Below are 18960 nucleotides of genomic sequence, written 5' to 3' on the forward strand. Positions count from 1 at the left end.
TGGTACAATAATGGAGAAATAGGTGCCACATTGATCGATGGATCGAGATAAGCTGGTCGGAGGATATCTAAGAGACTGCGTGTTAAGGACGGGACCCACCCCTGCCAGTGCCGCAACAGTGTGGGGACACAGAGTGCAGATGATCGTGTCCGCACGTTGGCGAGTCCGAGGCCACCTTTTGCAGGAGGCAGTGTTGGAGTGTTGTAGCGGACTTTGAAAAGTGCCCCTGCTGACACGAAATATCCAAAGACTGATTGGTTGCAGCGGCCAAGAAATAACGGCATTGGGAGGATCTGGGCGACTTGTGCCAGTTTAGGGGCGACGTATATGTCGACATAGGACACACGTTGAAGTTGGTTAAGTTACGGTGCACTTGACCGCGGACATGGTGCCGCATCGACATCAAAAGCCGCCGGTAAGCGAGTGCCACTGTGCGGTGTGTGGAGCTCGTAAATTCGATACCCGAGTGACGAAGGGTGGTACTGACTGGGAGGGGGGTCGGCGCCATAACCGGGAGGCCGCGCCCAGTGTGCATCATAGTCGATTTGCGGACATTAAGAATGCTACCCGAAAGGTGTCCATATCGGTGGATCCATTGGATGGCGTCATTGAGTTCCGTGGAGGAGCAGGTGAGAAAGATGAGGTCGTCCGCATAAGCCCCGCAGTGAAAGGTGCAGTCACGTAAAGTGAGACCCTGCAGTCTAGATGTAAACCAGTGACGAGGTGCTCAAGTGCAGTGGCATATAGTAAAGTAGACATAGGGCATCCTTGACGCACAGATCGGCGTATAGGAATCGGTCCTACAAGTCTCCCATTGACTTGTACCATCGAGACCGTGGGAAGTAGTAACCGGCGAATGGCATCGACAAAGAATAATGGGAACCCCATACGTGTAGCCACCATGAGGAGGAATGGGTGTCGGACGCGATCAAAGGCACTCGTGAAATCGATGGATACAAGTGCTGCACGAAGGCGACAAACTGCCGCCAGCGCAATAAGGTCACAGCATTCTCCTAGGGCTGTTTGTAAGGTGGCCCCACAATCACGTGCAGTCTGCTCCGGTGAAAAAGCCGTAGGTAAGACGCTGCGTGTGCGAGCTGCAAAGAGCCGTGCATAGATTTTATAGTCTGCATTCGTTAATGTAAGGGGGCGATATGCAGAGACATGAGACCCTCCCTTCGGCTTAGGCACAGGTAGAAGAATGCCAGTGACGAATTCAGGTGGAATTGGGAACGACGGAGTGAAGAGTTCCTAAATCATTTCCGTCCAGCGAGGAAGCATTAACGTGGTGAACGCCTGGTAAAACTGCACGGGGAGACCACCCGGTCCTGGTGATTTGTTCTTGGCCTTGTTAATCGCATCTACCACCTCTTCTGCGGTGATGGCGGACATCATGGACGTTGACTCCGCTACGGTGAGGGTCCGATGAGGGGAAGGATGGAGATCATCAGAAAGTGGCGTTGCCATCAGTTCGTAGTCATAAAATTGGCGATAATGTTCAGCAAAGGCAGACACCACTGCCGCCTGTGTTGTGTGGTGAACACCGTCGGAGGTCGTGATGCTGGGGACGAAAAGTCGACGTCGACGACGATGGTCGGATGCGGCATGGATTGTGGATGGCGTTTCATCGTGAAGGAGGTCCTGTCGTCGGGAACGCACCACGACTCCATACAGTCGTGCACGTTGGAGAGAGAGGAGACGAGCTTTAGTACGCTGTCGTTCCCTATGGGCTTCAGGTGATGGAGGGAGCGCAACGAGCTCACATAGGACGTCGTAGTGAAAATTTGTGGTGTCTCGATGCCATGCTGCTACTTTCTTGCCACATTGCATGAAGACCTTTCTGATCGCAGTTATGGCACATTTGAGCCACCAATGAAACGTAGATGTGTACTGCGGGAGGCGTCTTTCGCAAGACGCCCATGTAGTGGCAATACATTGTCGGCAGCGTGGATCATTAAGGAGGCAGGTATGAACCTTCCAGTAACCTCTGTTGCTCCATACTGACTGAGGTGGCAAAGCCAGGGAGCAAATGACGGCGAAATGGTCCGAAAATGCAAGGGGCCATCGTTCTGCTTGGGAGACTTCGTTGTCAAGGTGGGCAGAGATATAAAAGCGGTCCAGTCTGCTCGCAGAATGTGCTGTATAATGGGTAAAACTGGGGGTATTGCCATGAATTTTCTCCCAAACGTCCACTAGATGAAAATTTTCGATTAAGGTGAGCAGCGCCGGGCATGGCGAATAACCAGGAATTTGGTCCTGCGGGTGGAGGACGTAGTTGAAATCGCCTCCCATGATCAGGCGATCATAGCGCCCAGAAAACAGGGGCGCCACGTCAGGTCCGAAAAAAGTAGACCGCTGCCGACGGTTCGTGGAGCCAGACGTAGATATTGATGACGCGTGTGTCGAAGATGGTAACAGCCATGCCCCGACCAGAGGGAAGGATTGACGTGTCCATGAGTGGGATTCCTTCACGTATGTAGAAAGCCACTCCACGTCCTGACTGATCACATCTGGACGTGTACGAGTCGTAGCCGTAGACCAGTGGTAGTGTGGCAACACGTATTTCCTGAACAAGGGCGACGTCTACGTCAGAGGCCAGAAGCATGTCACATAGGAGCTGTAGCTTGGGTGCAGTGCCGATCATATTGATGTTTTTCTGTGTGGCGAATCGGTACGTTTGCTTCAGTGGTGGTGGACGCGCATCTACCATCACCAAGGGAAGTGTGAGGAGGGCACCGACAGGAAGTCCCGTCCCATCTGCTGCAGTGCCTCGCTTTTGATGTTAACAGGCAGTCTCGTCCGGGGGAGGCAATTCATCCGGAGGACGGGGCGTATCTTCCTCAATGTCGTCGGCCCATGCTCCTGTGCCGTGGGTCTGTCCAATGTCCATGGGAATTGCATCGTTGTGAGAGAGATCTGGAGCTGACGGCGGGGAGACAGGCGTCTCAACCTGCGCACCCGTCGTTACATTGTGCGCGGCGACCTCCATGGTGGTCCCATCCTGCGAAACGTCTTGTTCATCGTGAAAGCTGTCCGCCGACCTCTGCGTGGAAATGTCGGCTGATTGTGTGTCGTCTTCGTCGCCTTGAGTGGGGACGCTTTTAGAGCCCTTGGGTGAACGGTGGGGGCGTTTGCGCCTACGTGGCGACCGTTGTTTGGGCACGTGTTCCTCAGTGTCGGACGACGCCAAGGAGGAGCGTCGACCTGGTTTGAAGGCGTCGGTGGGTACAATGAAATTGTCAAACATGTGTTGTGAAGAAGTACTGGTCTCCACAGCGTCCGGTGCGGGAGCCTGTTCGGCGGCAAGGTTCTCAGGTGGGACGTCTGCACCGTCCGTAGGTGAATGGGACGGTGGGATGTACCGATCGGAGGGACCGGGTGACGGGCTGGACGAACCTGTAGACGTGGAGAGAGCCACTGCGTTAACTGTCTGGTAGGGCGGTCATCATGGATGTGACGGGCGCTTTCGACAACGGGAGCTGCGCGACACGCCGTTGAATGCATTCAGACCGTAAATGTCCTTCTTTCCCTCAATCGTAACAGGTGCGAGGTTGGCCGTCGTACATTATAATGGCACGGCAGCCTCCGATACGTAGATAGGAAGGCACGTGTTTCTACAGCTCGATGCGTGCCTGTCTGACACCGTTTGTAACGGGATAGGTTTGAAATAGTAGCCATCGTTCGGCGGCATGTTCCTGAACGTTGCCATAATGATGGAGAGCCGCGATGACGACGTCTGCAGGTAGTTCGAACTGCAGTTCGAAAATCCTTATCCTTCGTGTGCCGAGATCTGCGTGATCGACGGTAACGGGTCCACGTTTTGCCTCTTGATGCACCTTGTCGCACGCCGCATCGTTGATCATTTTGACGTATACCGTACTGCTAACTATGGGCAGGTGGATACCAATTAGCTCCGTTGGTGGTATTTTAACTTCGTCGCGAAGAAATCGTTCTACCTCCAGGGCCTTGGGTCGGGTGAAGTCTAAACAAAATGTGAAACGTAATGTCTTCTTCCGATAGTTGTACGCTATGGTGGTCTAGAAGGAAAACGGTACTTACAGCGGCCGAAGTAAACACAGTTTTAATCTGCCAGGAAGTTTCATAAGACACTTCCTCGAGCCCACGCAAATTGAGCAAATGAGTTGGTTCTTTTGCATTATGTGTGATCTAGGATGGATCTTAGGCGCCTTATAAAAGCACCGTTTGTTCTTGTACGGTTTCTGAGAAAACCTCGAAAATGCATGATTTTTGAGTACGAGTTGTGACGACTGCCTGTTCTATAATTGTTTTTCGTGGCAGAACGTCCAAATTTATGATGTCTTCTTAAGATGATATTCTTTTTGCTTCTTTTTATATGAAACATTCGATGCTGAGGTTTTGCTGTCGAGATTTGAAAAACGCTCTATTTCTAATAACATTTTAAATCTTTTAAGATCCAAATCATAAACTGAGCATTTTCGATGAATTGCAATCGAGAAGCAAAGTATCCAGAAAAAATGTAAAGCAAATGTTTCTATGCTAACCTTAAAGTATGTATACTTACTTGTTGTTTACGTGTTTCCAAGCATATAAATATATCCAAGTATTTTAATAAACTGATGAAACTTTACTGACCTATAGAATTCGTTTTGTATAGGCAGCACACCCTGTTACAGCAGGGAAAAAGAAGGCAACCAATGGAAAAAATATTCCTGTTAAAGCACAAGAAGGCGAATATGTTCCTCTTTAAAAGACTGTAAGAGGGAAGTAGGGAACCAGCTGCCTCAGTCTTCTTTCCGCCCTGCTCCAAAAATTTTAGCAGGCGAACTTATTTAAGCTCTTCTGTGGTAAAAGAGAACAGCAGATAGACAGTGATGATGGCAGAGATCGGAGTCAGTGTCTGAGAGTGGGAGAGAGAAAGTGGCAGTGAAAGAGAAAAAGAGATCGATGAAGACAATAGCAGTGCGAACCAAAGAAACAGGAGATATTGATGGCCAGTGGGAGACAGCGTCAGCAAAAGAGAAAGAGAGATGGGTGGAAATAGAAGCAGTTGCTGCACAACATAGAGGAGACAGAGAAAATGAAACGCACAGGTGAGTGGAGAGCATACATAGGCTTGGGGGGATTAGGATTTTCCCTCTCCCTTCAGACCAGCGAACTGTAACACTGAGGTACGGGGCCGAAATATTAAGCATGTGGATATAAGAAAAAAAATACGTTGGATGCCCCAGAATTTTTTGCCTGCCGAGATATGGTGGAGACATTGGCAATGGAAAAGAAAGACAAAAGGAGACAATGTATTGTGAGAGGAGATAGTGGCAGTGGGATATATTGTAAATGAATGGGAGAATAGGAGAAAGTGGGAGACATAATATACAGACAGCGTCAGTGAGAGGGAGATGCTGAGTATCGCCACAATTGTTAACAGATTTATCCAATTTCAGGACAGGATAGTTAATGGCTGCATGGAAAAATGTTTGTGGCTATGGAAACATGATTGTACCCAGGTGTGCATATTTCCGTCCAAAGTAAATCGCCAGCCATGAATGTATTTCTTCAGGGCTCCAAAAACATGGAAATCACATGGGGAGAGGTTGGTACTGTATGGAGGATGTGCAAGTACTTCCCAGTTTGGTTCTTTGGGCAGGCCCACATGTAGCCTGGTTGTTCCGATTACACTATCGAAGGCAAGCTGGGAAGCTCTTATACATCCTCCATATAGTCCCAATATCTTCCCATGCTGTTTCACTATTTTTGGAGGCATGAAGAAAGACATTTGTGGCTGTCAATTACCTTTGGACGAAGATCTGCACGTCTGGGTCGAATTATGGTTCCACAGGCAACTGAGAAAATTTTTTCATGAAGGCACTTACCACCTTTTTTTTGTGGGGTAAGTGTATTACCAGTTATTACGATAACTTCTGAAGTAATAAATAGTTTACTTACTTTTTTTTCATCTGGCTTGTTTTAATTTGACTGCCACTATGTTTCTTCAGCATCAATGCTATCTTCGGGAACTTCCTTTAGAACATTCTTCCAGATTATGAAAGAACCCTTAACACCATGACAAACTAAATTAGTCCAAACGTATCTCCTGCTAGTGTGTACCACTACTACATCATTATTTGTAGTAAGTTAAGAGGAAAGTCTATGACGATTTAGAAGCTTTCACTTAACTTGTAGTTGGCGCCAGCGTCCAAGAGTTCTGATGTCTGCATAACCATATTAAAACAAGGATTAGATCAAGGGTTTTCTCAACAGAATAGGCTGAAGTATCTTCGTTCAATTTTTACATAACTGCAATTTATTTACACTTCTTGTTGTTCAATTAGCACAAAGTCATAAGCACCCAGTAAGTTCAGAATTATGTTACAAGAGATAATGCATAGTTGTTCATTGATACCTAGTGAAATGCTTGATGTAGTTATATGCATTGTCGAAATACTGGTGGTACTTTCGGTGTCAGATCTGCAAATTATATTAATTAGGCTCTGTTCCAAAAAAATATGAAAAACTAATGACTCAAATTAACAATTTATAGGCTAGAGCTTTTAAGATTTGTCATAATTCCAAAATATTCTATATTTTACAAATAGAAAATTGTTACAGTTACTATCACAGTAAAAGTTATTTATGAGAGTAACAAAGCAAATTACATATTTTTGGAAACTTCATTGTTGTGCCTCAATGTCAATGTAACATAATATGAAACAAGTTAGTGAAAATATTGTTGAAATCTCTCATGAATTATGTTAAAATGATTTTACAAAACAGAAGTAAAAATTAGGTTGTTTCTTACAAGTTTTTTGTTATATGAAAACCAGTTTTCATATTACAAGCTGGTATTGCTACATAATTAGTAAAACATAAATGTAAGACAGAGATTTACCTGAATGTAAATAGAATTCACAAATGTCGAAAAACATTATTCAGGCCCCTTACAACTGAAAATGGATGTAAATATGTCTAAAAACCAAATGGTATCATTAACTCCCATTATTAAGAGAAATTGCATAAGATTCTAATTTCCCTCACACATTGCGCATGAGATGGTGTGATTCTATGGAACATATATGAAAAATGTGAACCCATGGAAAATTTTTACATTTATGTCTGTAATTTACTAAGATGTTAAATGTAGAAAATTATTTAGTTATGAGACCACAACACAGGTGATATACATGGTCTTAGAATAACCATCTAATAAGAGCTCTATGAACATTTTTTAGAAACTGATATTTTTATGCAGCAAAGTTTATCTAGAATTATCTACTAAGACTAAAGATAATGGAAATCATAAAAAATTTCAATTTATTTCATAAACAGTATATCAAATGACATACTGATTATTCAGAAATAGCAGAATTCTAAAAATATAAAAACTACTTTTAAGTAACCATTACTGTACATGTGGTAACAAAAAGAACCATTGCATCAACCTTTTTTTAAGTGAACAGAAAAGTTCATTAGTCTTTTGACAATCTATAACCATGCAGTCCATGACAAATTCTGTGTCCAAAAATGTCCAATTTAATTATGAAAGTGAAAATATTTGAAACAAAAAATTGTTTTTTTTTAATAATGTGTAATCAACAATAAATTTTTGTACTCAACAAATCACAAGTTCCACCCATTAACAAACATTCTTTTTCTTCTTTTTGTTATAGGTGTTATGGGCTTGTTCCAGTGACTTAGTTCTTTTGTTAGGGTGGAGAACTGGCAGACATATCTACATACACTCAGTTTAAAACAAATATATTCATATTGAATAAAATAAGATAGTGTTTCGTAAATAAACAACTATTTTAACACAGAAGTATAAGAAAAGATCAATTTTACCCACTACCCTTAGATTTAAAGAGTATAATATTGTTCAAACTTTTCTCTAAGGGAAGTGTGGTCTTCAAATTTAGTGGATGGGAAGAATGATGGAAAAGTGGTACTTCTGAAGAAGTTCAGCCAAAACCTATCAGTAGAAGAGGAAAGAAAGGATAGCAACAGTAATAAGGCAATAGAGTAAGAAGTGAAAGGAGAAGGCCTGAAAAATGAAATGAGTGGTATCCAGATTTGGCAGAAAAAAGAATTGTAAATAAGACCCTAATGTGACTTAAACAACGTTATTACTGGAAATTTTGTTTGAAATTGAACTCCTGAAGTCACAACTTTATTAGTGAAAATTTTGTTTGAAATCTAACTGCTAAAGTCCAGCACTTCATCACAACCTGGCAATAATCTAAAATACATAATACAATCAATATTGGTCAGTACACAACAAAAATAGTCAAGTCATAAAGAGATATTAGATACATAGGCTATGAGATACTAATGACAGTAATGGAAAAGTTTATAAATTATAGAGTGCAGCAGTCAGTCGTCCTTTTTTAGATTTTATTACGCAGATCCAGATTTTTGGCTAGTGCATAGCCATTCTCAATGCACTATTTTCTATTCTCAATTCATGTAAGTCCCTGTTGTTCGGGCATCACTCACATTTCTTTGAATTTGTGTAAAAAGGACAACTGATTGCTGCACTCTGTAATTCAAAGCCACATAACGGTCACTGAGTGCACCCACTTTCCGAATGGAAGGTAGCCTAAAGGAAAAGTTAGCTGTCATCTTTTAATGTATAAACTTAATGAACTCCATTTTTAATTAATTATGCAAATGCATGAAAGTTAACATAATTTAAAATTAATTTATGTTCAACAAACCCAAAAATAAGAATATGAATATTTTCTTACTATACTATTTTCTTTAAAGTAATTTTAATCAACAATGGATTAAACATCAAAAATTATTTGAATACCTTGCTCCTTGACAACTACAACAAGTACATTCTTATTTAGGTGAAATAAAATTGTGAATATCTTTCCTTTCTGTTCCTGTTCTACCAGTGTCAAACATCTTTATATTTTATATTATAGCAAAATGCATGAAGTATCAATAACAACATCTAAAATTATTCAAATAGTCACAGCACTTAGTTTTCTGTTAAGCATATATTTACACACAAATCTGTATTTTAAATAATTTGGCTTCAAACCCCAGTTTTGTTTTATGCCATGTCAAAATGACATGTTTTGAATTTGTAAAAGATCATTACGTATGTGATTCTTTATCACAGTATCAGAAATTAATTTTTAAGTTATGCATTAGGATAATGTCTTCTGTATTTACACAAAACTATGTGACTGAGATAGGGATTACCATGTGGCATTTATGAAAGTTATTGTTGCAGTCATAGTAATGACACCTTATAACAAAAGAACATACAGAATTGAAGATGTTGATTTCACTAAGCCTCTAACAAGCAGGTGTTCGAAGCAAACTGGAGGAAATGTAACTTTCAAAGAATATTTAAGCAACAATATGACAAAATACAGTTGGAGTTCAAGAGTGAGATGATTCAGAATTTTTAGTTTCTAGAGGCAGGATTTTACAATATATTGGCAAATATAGTTTGGTTCAAAAAATCTTAGTACTAGAAAATCACAAAAGTTCCTTATAATTTATGGACAGGATAGTGAAAGAATGGAATGATTCACGAAAAGACAAGTGACACTACTGTGATGAAGTAGGCATTATGCACCAGATAGTGTAATGAAAATAGTGATTTCTCTACATTTTCTAACTTATGATGGGGCATATTGTAATATTTTTAACTCCTTGTTTTTAGTCAAATAGAATTATTATGTTTTGATGAAAATACAGTAATTACACTCTTCTTTCCTTTTCCATATCAACCACCATATTTATCTTGGCTTTGTACTTATTGACAAGCAGTGCAGATGATATTTAGTTCTGAACAGCAAGAGACAGAGTGCCATAATGACAGCATATGGTAATGAAATTAGTTTAAGTATGGGACTGAGATACTAGTCTACTGTGGTTTAAAGGTTCAAGTATAAAAGACAAGGTAGAGACAGATGCATTGGTTAGACTTTAGTGAACTTGCATTATAGAGAAACTGACTTAATCACCCAGCCTATGCAAAATTACCCTCATCTGTACAATAATATGGAGAAAAAGAACGAAATAGTTCCAATTTCTATTTTATGTAATCTCACGGTATAATATGAAATGGAAAATGTATCACCCAGACTGATTCTGCCCTTGTTAAATTTATTATGATCATGCCATATCTTTGATATCTGTAAACAAGAACTACCTACTACCACATTTTGCTTAACATTGAATAAAACATTCATTTATATTTATGTTTAGCTATGTATTCAGCATGTCACACAGTTTCAAAGTTTATTTTTATAGTCGGTGACAACATTATATTTATTACTTCACATAAATCACTCTAGTAACAACCTGTTTTCAAAACTATGTCATAACAATAAAGTTCTCAAGTGAAATTTAGGTAACACAAATATGCCACACTCATTCCAAGCATTGCACAGAAATCAACAACATAGTAACAAACTAAAATTTTACTTCAACAAATAGCATAAATTCACGTGAGTCATCCTCCAGAATCATATATAGCATACCATCATAAATGAGAGGAAGCACCAATAAGTCCGTAGCACATCAAATTCTCTGCCTTATGAGCATCATTATCGTTATATACATCACAGAACATCATAAACATCTTCACAATACGTACCTTAAAATGCAGAATATCATAAACCTCTTCACAATACCTGTACCACAAAATATTTCTTCGTGGCTTCCTCAAATAGCAGTAGTACTTCAAGTAGAAAACTGCTCTGAATATAATTCATATTCTTCACTCATAACAACACATTGTATACATTAAACAAAGAACCTTTTTACAATTGATCTTTCCATCAGTCTCACTGTATTAATAATCTTTTGATCTCACAACCATCATCCTCCATTAAGCCTTTTTATCACTATGCCACCACAACAGTAATGAAGCTGTAATTGCTTGCAAAAAATGTAAAAATTTCACACCTTCTATTTTTTTCACTTACCAATACTTCAGATGTTTTGATATTCTTTCTATTATTATCAATTATTTTCAGTCTGACTTTTTCTATGATGTAAAGACCAAAGTTTGTTTTCAAAATCCCACAAAAGTTACGCAAAATAACAGTGATCCAGATAAATTTACCTGCAACTGTTTCAGAACAGCAGTAATACAAAATATTATGCCTCTTTTTATATAATACCAATCACTGGTAAAAATTATGTTTCAAAAGAGCATTAAGAATCTTTCCATAGGCAAATTTACTTTCATAATATTTAGACACAGTAAAATTTCAAATTGATAAAATATTCTTTCCCCCCCATGAACCATGGACCTTGCCATTGATGGGGAGGCTTGCGTGCCTCAGCAATACAGATAGTAGTACCGTAGGTGCAACCACAATGGAGGGGTATCTGTTGAGAGGCCAGATATGGTCTTGTAACACTAACCAAAACGGCCTAGCTGTGCTGGTACTGCGAACGGCTGAAAGCAAGGGGAAACTACGGCTGTAATTTTTCCCGAGGGCATGCAGCTTTACTGTATGGTTAAATGATGATGGCGTCCACTTGGGTAAAATATTCTGGAGGTATAATAGTCCCCCATTCGGATCTCCGGGCGGGGACTACTCAAGAGGATGTCATTATCAGGAGAAAGAAAACTGGCATTCTACGGATTGGAGTGTGGAATGTCAGCTCCCTTAATCGGGCAGGTAGGTTAGAAAATTTAAAAAGGGAAATGGATAGGTTAAAGTTAGATATAGTGGGAATTAGTAAAGTTCGGTGGAAGGAGGAGCAAGACTTCTGGTCAGGTGACTGCAGGGTTATAAACACAAAATCAATTAGGGGTAATGCAGGAGTAGGTTTAATAATGAATAGGAAAATAGGAATGCGGGTAAGCTACTACAAACAGCATAGTGAACGCATTATTGTGGCCAAGATAGATACGAAGCCCACGCCTACCACAGTGGTACAAGTTTATATGCCGACTAGCTCTGCAGATGACGAAGAAATGGAAGAAATGTATGATGAAATAAAAGAAATTATTCAGATAGTGAAGGGAGACGAAAATTTAATAATGATGGGTGACTGGAATTCGACAGTACGAAAAGGGAGAGAAGGAAACTTAGTCGGTGAATATGGATTGGGGCTAATAAATGAAAGAGGAAGCCGTCTGGTAGAATTTTGCCCAGAGCACAACCTAATCATAGCTAACACTTGGTTCAAGAATCATAAAAGAAGGTTATATACATGGAAGAAGCCTGGAGATAGACAGGTTTCAGATAGATTATATAATGGTAAGACATAGATTTAGGAACCAGGTTTTAAATTGTGAGACATTTCCAGGGGCAGATGTGGACTCTTGACTACAATCTATTGGTTATGAACTGTAGATTAAAACTGAAGAAACTACAAAAAGGTGGTAAATTAAGGAGATGGGACCTGGATAAACTGACTAAAGCAGAGGTTGTACAGAGTTTCAGGGAGAGCATAAGGGAACAATTGACAAGGAGGGGGAAAGGAATACAGTAGAAGAAGAATGGGTAGCTTTGAAGGATGAAGTAGTGAAGGCAGCAGAGGATCAAGTAGGTAAAAAGACGAGGGATAGTAGAAATCCTTGGGTAACAGAAGAAATATTGCATTTAATTTATGAAAGGAGAAAATATAAAAATGCATTAAATGAAGCAGGCAAAAACGAATACAAATGTCTCAAAAATTAGATCAACAGGAAGCGCAAAATGGCTAAGCAGGGATGGCTAGATGACAAATGTAAGGATGTAGAGGCTTATCTCACTAGGGGTAAGGTAGATACGGTTTACAGGAAACTTAAAGAGACCTTTGGAGAAAAGAGAACCACTTGTATGAATTTCAAGAGCTCAGATGGAAACCCAGTTCTAAGCAAAGAACGGAAAGCAGAATGGTGGAAGGAGTATATAGAGGGTCTATACAAGGGTGATGTACTTGAGGACAATATTATGGAAATGGAAGAGGATGTAGATGAAGATGAATTGGGAGATATGATACTGCGTCAAGAGTTTGACAGAGAACTGAAAGACCTGAGTCGAAACAAGGCCCTAGGAGTAGACAACATTCCATTTGAAATACTGACAGCCTTGGGAGAGCCAGTCCTGACAAAACTCTGCCATCTCGTGAGCAAGATGTATGAGACAGGTGAAATGCCGTCAGACCTCAAGAAGAATATAATAATTCCAATTCCAAAGAAAGCAGGTGTTGACAGATGTGAAAATTACCGAACTATCAGTTTAATAAGTCACGGCTGCAAAATACTAACGCGCGTTCTCTACAGACGAATGGAAAAACTGGTAGAAGCCAACCTTCGGGAAGATCAGTTTGGATTCCGTAGAAATATTAGAACACGTGAGGCAATACTGATCCCACGACTTATCTTAGAAGCTAGATTAAGGAAAGGCAAACCTACGTTTCTAGCATTTGTAGACTTAGAGAAAGCTTTTGACAATGTTGACTGGAATACTCTTTTTCAAATTCTGAAGGTGGCAGGGGTAAAATACAGGGAGCGAAAGGCTACTTACAATTTGTACAGAAACCAGACGGCAGTTATAAGAGTCGAGGGACATGAAAGGGAAGCAGTGGTTGGGAAGGGAGTGAGGCAGGGTTTTAGCCTCTCCCCGATGTTATTCAATCTCTATATTGAGCAAGCAGTGAAGAAAACAAAAAAAAAAAAATTCGGAGTAGGTATTAAAATCCATGGAGAAGAAATAAAAACTTTGAAGTTCGCCGATGACATTGTAATTCTGTCAGAGACATCAAAGGACTTGGAAGAGCAGTTGAACGGAATAGACAGTGTCTTGAAAGGAGGGTATAAGATGAACATCAACAAAAGCAAAACAAGGATAATGGAATGTAGTCGAATTAAGTCGGGTGATGCTGAAGGAATTAGATTAGGAAATGAGTCACTTAAAGTAGTGAAGGAGTTTTGCTATTTGGGGTGCAAAATACTGATGATGGTCGAAATAGAGAGGATATAAAATGTAGACTGGCAATGCCAAGGAAAGCATTTCTGAAGAAGAGAAATATGTTAACATCGAGTATAGATTTAAGTGTCAGGAAGTCGTTTCTGAAAGTATTTGTACGGAGTGTAGCCATGTATGGAAGTGAAACATGGACGATAAATAGTTTGGACAAGAACAGAATAGAAGCTTTCGAAGTGTGGTGCTACAGAAGAATGCTGAAGATTAGATGGGTAGATCGCATAACTAATGAGGAAGTACTGAATAGGATTGGGGAGAAGAGAAGTTTGTGGCACAACTTGACTAGAAGAAGGGATCGGTTGGTAGGACATGTTCTGAGACATCAAGGGATTACCAATTTAGTTTGGAGGGCAGCGTGTAGGGTAAAAATCGTAGAGGGATACCAGGAGATGAATACACTAAACAGATTCAGAAGGATGTAGGTTGCAGTAGGTACTGGGAGATGATGAAGCTTGCACAGGATAGAGTAGCATGGAGGGCTGCATCAAACCAGTCTCAGGACTGAAGACCAGAAAAATAACAACAAAATATTCTTTTAACATCAACATCAAAAAATCTGTCAATATAAACAGCAGTAAATATTTCTTTCCATGCACAGACGATTTTCAATTTCATTACATGCATTTCAGAATAACCTTTCCCAACAGTGTCAGATTAATAAAATATCTCCACATAGTTACATGCAGTATGGAAATCTAAATTTCAGAAACAATAAATATAATAATATTTCATTTTGAGCGAAAACCCATACTTTCATGACTGAATGTGTTCATTATTTATACAAATTCTGTTAGGTATTTTCCTCGATATCGATGTTTTTTGTGGCGGTAAGTTCGATACAACTGCCCAAGCCCTTGCATGTATCTCTCAGGATATCTCCCATCTTAGCTAATATCCTCCTAAAGTCCTGTTCTTCTCGCTATATCATAACAAATACTTTTCACTAGCCAGGTGTTGCCAAGGAATCTGTCCTATTCTTACTTCTCGTCCTTTATCTGGAGCTTTCTGTTCCTCTGCTCTTCGTCATCAATTTCACTCTATTCGTCTAATATTATTTCTGTATTTTACAGTGTTTCATTAACTTCATTTATGGCTTCTTACAACAATGCAGTTATCCTGCTATTTTCCTTACACAGATTATTACTGCTTCAATTTATGATTTCTTCGAGAGGAAAGATAAACTTGTCATCGTCACTGTTTTCAGCTGCGTCGTTCTCTTGATGTAACTCTGTCTTTATTTATTTTTTTGTGTGACCTGCTCCTAGAAATTCATTGTCTAATCGATAAATCTCTTTGTCTTCTTCATCCTCTTCTAGAATATTCCTATCAGAATCATACATTTAATCTTCCTCTTCATCCTGCACTTACAGTGTATCTTCCACATTTTCTACGACTTTAGTAGAAATGCGTCTTCGGAATCGCTTGTATTGGGATGAATTCCGCCTCTACTCAGTAAACGTGGAAGTCGGAGTGAGTATCTATTAATTTTATTCTAGGATCATGTTTATTTTGTCCTTTAAAACCTACCTTCTTTTTGAAAGTCTACTCTAGTCATTTTTCGCGTTTGGAGAATAGTATTATCTAATCAAAATCTATATACCAAAGATGTGTTGGGATGCAAACACATGCAATTAGAGAAGAATCGATGGATAAGGAGGTAGATGAAGTTGAAAATGATCAAACGGAACTAGGTACTATAAGGGGAAGAGAAACAGCCATCATGGATTAGGAAGAGGATAGTCTGGAAGTACCAAAGAAGGTTCATATTGTTGCAGAAGGTAACAATAAATGCTGCCCAGAAGAGGAATCGAACAATGCCACTTGGTTTGGGTAACTTTGAAAATATGTAACGGGTTGAAAATGGGAAAGTCGAACAAGATATGAGAGGCAGTGATGCGGAACAGTCTATACCGTCAGTGCCAGGAAGGAATATTTTCTTGATTGACCTTACTTAAGTACTCGTCGGCCGTTTTATGATTGCTACCGATATAGCATTTCAAATCATCAGGCAGTTTCTTCCGTAATTCCCACACTATCTCTGACTTTCAATGTATATGTTTTAAATACTCTAAGCTCTTTAGTCACAGTAGTCTTTAATGATACCACATACAAAGTCAAGAAAGACTTCACAACTTTGAAAATTCATATAAATTAATTCATAGTACCTAAAGAGGTGATTGTAGTATGAATTTTTAGGGAAATACATCAAGTTTTGTCTCGTGTAGTTCGCTAATGTCGAATCGCACCGTAAGGAGCACTAGTGGCAGTTGTTTTAAAGATGCTGCCTTTACTGGACCCAAGCGTGCTGGCTGTGTGTTTTGGTTTGAAGAATCGAAGTACGCTAAAGATCCTCCTAGTAGGCCTACAATTTATGAGTGGCACAAATGTTTTGTAGAAACAGGGTGTTCGGTAAGACATGGGAAATCATCGGGTCATCCAAGCACATGTAACGACGTCATTGAGCGAGTGAGACAACGTTTTGTCAACAGCCCTACGAAATCAACCCTGCTTGCATCTCGTGAACTGCATATCCCATATACGACTGTTTTGCATGTGTTGAGAAACTGTTTGCCTTTGAAACCGTAGAGATTGACGTTCGTATAAGCAATAAAAGACACTGATAAACTAGCTCCCAAGAACGTCTGTGCCGATATGTTAAATCGATTACAAGAGGATGAACATTTCTCAACTTTTCACTCAAGTGTAAAGGTTAACACTCATAACTGTAGAATTTTGGGCAGTGAAAATTCGTATCAAACATTGAAACATATTCGTGATAGCTCTAAACTGAACGCTTTTTGTGCACTGAACAAGAACAAAGTGCACGGCCCCTTTCTTTCCATGAGAGGACCGACTGGGTAGTGTACCTGGATATGTTATAACAATTTTTGATACCACAGATCGATGAGGATGACCAAGAACGAAATGTTTACTTCATTCAAGATGGCGCACTACCTGGCTGACGTCTGGGATTTTCTCAGTGACTGCTTTCCAGGTCAATGGATTGGCCATGATGTGCCAATTGTATGGCCCCCACGTTTCCCAGACCTGACACTACTCGATTTTTTAAAAAGAGGAATTCATCAATGATATCGTGTTGTACCTCCTGTGCTGGCTACTCTACATGAAGTTAGAGACAGAATTTACGCCACCACTCAGCAAGTTACCCTTGCAATGCTACAGTGAGTTTGGGAAGAAATTGACTGGCGATGGGTGTGTGCAGGATAACCAATGGAAGCCACATACCAAATCTTTAAGGCAAAAAAAAACTTGATGTGTATTCCTACCAAATAACACTAAACCCTCTCTACATCTTCTTTCAATAAATTTATATGAATTTTTAAAGTTGTAAAGTCCTTTTTGAAACATCCTGTAATGCTGTAGTATTTTTGCCTCGCTGAACTCACGCCACAATATATCCTGTTTTTGCACAAACCAAAATTCCTCTAAAAACTTCTCTTTGAACTCCGTGAACACAATATTTAACGTCTCTAAGTTCAAACGACGTTTCTTTGCAACAACTTGCCATAGCATCAGTTGCTGAATTAATTGTTTCCTAATCACTCATATCGATTGGTAGCACTCCCTGTTTAGTCTGCGGACTATATTTCTTCTATCTGCTCAACAGCTCTGATTTTTGCGCAAGTATAGGAATATTAATCGCTTTTTTATGCAATTCTGTATATGATGACTCTACTTCATTACGAATATGTATAGTTACGTCACCTACACTGCTTTTGGATTGCATAACACCAGACTGTACATTTGTCATGATGTCTTTGACGTCCACAAAGTCAACTTACGTTTCATCTGTAATTTCTGTCTCTATGACCAGGACGAGGCCCTGCAAATTATTCCCGACCGCTGGTTCTACATTTTCTTCTATTCTTCTTATTTCAGAATCAAATCTTTCTCTGATACGTGTAACTTGGTTCTTTACTTTCGTTTAGTCTCCTTTTACTGTGGAAATCAAGTGTTGAGTTCAGTAATCCTTCGGCTCCGTAAATTCAGTATAACCCAATCCATATCTATCTTGTTTGTTAAGTTATATTCTAGATAAGAGATTCTAGTCTCCAATTTCGGTTTATCAATTTTAATGTAAGACTCCGTGTTCTGATTCCCAGTTTAGGTCTAATTTTAAATTTCAGTCTCCAGTTTCTGGATCTCAGTCGTAATATTAGTTTGTAGAGCCTCTATATTACAGTTCATAATGGTCATGTTAACAGTCATGTTTTGCATCATTCACATGCTTTTGGAGCAGGAAGATTGATATTATACTCCCATTCTTAGATTCTGATTCGCGTTTTTCTTATCGAAAAATGTTTTAGAATCATACTCTAATTATATGTGGATTTGCTCAATGGTCACGTATTCTCAAGCATACTATCGGTAGTTAATGGTGGCAGAGATGAATATAGCCACTTTTCTCTTTCCTGTGCGGGGGCGGGGGGAGGGGGAGGGAGGGGGGAGATATTATTTTGACAGTGCTGGGGGGAGGGGCAGAAGGGAATGTTATAGGTTCCAAATTTTAGTGATATCACACTTTAAAAATAGCAGTGGTATGAATATTTAAAAATTTCCATTAATCTCTAATATTTAATTAAATTGTGTGTAAATAATAGATAGTCATAGCCTAAGTTAATTAATCACCTTAAAGAATAAAATTTTAAGGGCTGCAATATACTAATGTTGTTGCATACAGTAACTTACATTTACAGCCAACTAATGCTTTCAGGGATTTTTGCAGCATATCTGTTAACATCATCAATGAAAGTTTCTGTGGGTTCCTCATCCATTTCTGCTGACACCTTCAAACAAGCTTGAAGTGTATCCTGACCCATTCTATTTCTTACTTTTGTCATCACCTATTCATTGCACTGAATGACCTTGATACACTGGTAGTGGAAACAAAAATTCACAGCAGCCATTCAGTCAGTGTCCTTAGCGGTTCACGCTGATGACAGCCCATAAGATAAAAGAAGCAACATCAAAGACAATCTTCTGATTTATTATGAGCATACTTATAACATAC

Source organism: Schistocerca serialis, chromosome 9 (genome assembly GCF_023864345.2).
Source record: "Schistocerca serialis cubense isolate TAMUIC-IGC-003099 chromosome 9, iqSchSeri2.2, whole genome shotgun sequence".
NCBI classification, from domain to species: Eukaryota; Metazoa; Arthropoda; class Insecta; order Orthoptera; family Acrididae; genus Schistocerca; species Schistocerca serialis.